The sequence below is a fragment of the Daktulosphaira vitifoliae genome, unplaced genomic scaffold (genome assembly GCF_025091365.1).
Source record: "Daktulosphaira vitifoliae isolate Bord-2020 unplaced genomic scaffold, ASM2509136v1 Scaffold_1, whole genome shotgun sequence".
Lineage (NCBI taxonomy): Eukaryota > Metazoa > Arthropoda > Insecta > Hemiptera > Phylloxeridae > Daktulosphaira > Daktulosphaira vitifoliae.
In genome coordinates, this window is record NW_026099572.1 from 9,553,632 (window position 1) to 9,555,278 (window position 1,647).

Below are 1,647 nucleotides of genomic sequence, written 5' to 3' on the forward strand. Positions count from 1 at the left end.
CCCAACCAAACCCAACTCTAAGTGTATTCTAAAAGTTTAAAGTTCTTTTGAAGAATACTATTTCAGTACTTTAAGTGTACTATTCTAGTCCCTTTAGAGTCCATTCCAGTCCCTTTCAGTCCCTTTAGAAGAGTACTCAAAAGGTATTGAAAACCAACCAAACCCAAACCCAAACCCAAACCCAACCAAACCCAACTCTAAGAGTATTCTCAAAAAACTTAAAGAATAATCTTTCAGTACTTTTAGAGTACTTTTCTAGTCCCTTTAGAGTCCATTCCAGTCCCTTTCAGTCCCTTTAGAAGAGTACTCAAAAGGTATTGAAACCCAACCAAACCCAACCCCAAACCCAACCAAACCCAACTCTAAGTGTATTCTAAAAGTTTAAAGTACTTTTGAAGAATACTATTTCAGTACTTTTAGAGTACTTTTCTAGTCCCTTTAGAGTCCATTCCAGTCCCTTTCAGTCCCTTTCAGTCCCTTTCAGTCCCTTTAGAAGAATACTCAAAAGGTATTGAAACCCAACCAAACCCAAACCCAAACCCAACCAAACCCAACTCTAAGTGTATTCTAAAAGTTTAAAGTACTTTTGAAGAATACTATTTCAGTACTTTTAGAGTACTTTTCTAGTCCCTTTAGAGTCCATTCCAGTCCCTTTCAGTCCCTTTCAGTCCCTTTCAGTCCCTTTAGAAGAATACTCAAAAGGTATTGAAACCCAACCAAACCCAAACCCAAACCCAACCAAACCCAACTCTAAGTGTATTCTAAAAGTTTAAAGTTCTTTTGAAGAATAATCTTTCAGTACTTTTAGGGTACTTTTCTAGTCCCTTTAGAGTCCATTCCAGTCCCTTTCAGTCCCTTTAGAAGAGTACTCAAAAGGTATTGACACCAAACCAAACCCAAACCCAACCAAACCCAAACCCAAACCCAACCAAACCCAAATCTAAATGTATTATAAAAGGTTAAAGTACTTAAAGAATGATCTTTCAGTACTATTAGAGTACTTTTCTAGTCCCTTAAGAGTCCATTCCAGTCCCTTTAAGTCCCTTTAGAAGAGTACTCAAAAGGTATTGAAACCCAACCAAACCCAAACCCAAACCCAACCAAACCCAACTCTAAGTGTATTCTAAAAGTTTAAAGTTCTTTTGAAGAATACTATTTCAGTACTTTTAGAGTACTTTTCTAGTCCATTCCAGTCCCTTTCAGTCCCTTTCAGTCCCTTTAGAAGAATACTCAAAAGGTATTGAAACCCAACCAAACCCAAACCCAAACCCAACCAAACCCAACTCTAAGTGTATTCTAAAAGTTTAAAGTACTTTTGAAGAATACTATTTCAGTACTTTTAGAGTACTTTTCTAGTCCCTTTAGAATCCATTCCAGTCCCTTTCAGTCCCTTTAGAAGAGTACTCAAAAGGTATTGAAACCCAACCAAACCCAAACCCAAACCCAACCAAACCCAACTCTAAGTGTATTCTAAAAGTTTAAAGTTCTTTTGAAGAATAATCTTTCAGTACTTTTAGGGTACTTTTCTAGTCCCTTTAGAGTCCATTCCAGTCCCTTTCAGTCCCTTTAAATCCCTTTCAGTCCCTTTAGAAGAATACTCAAAAGGTATTGAAACCCAACCAAACCCAAACCCAAACCCAACCAAAC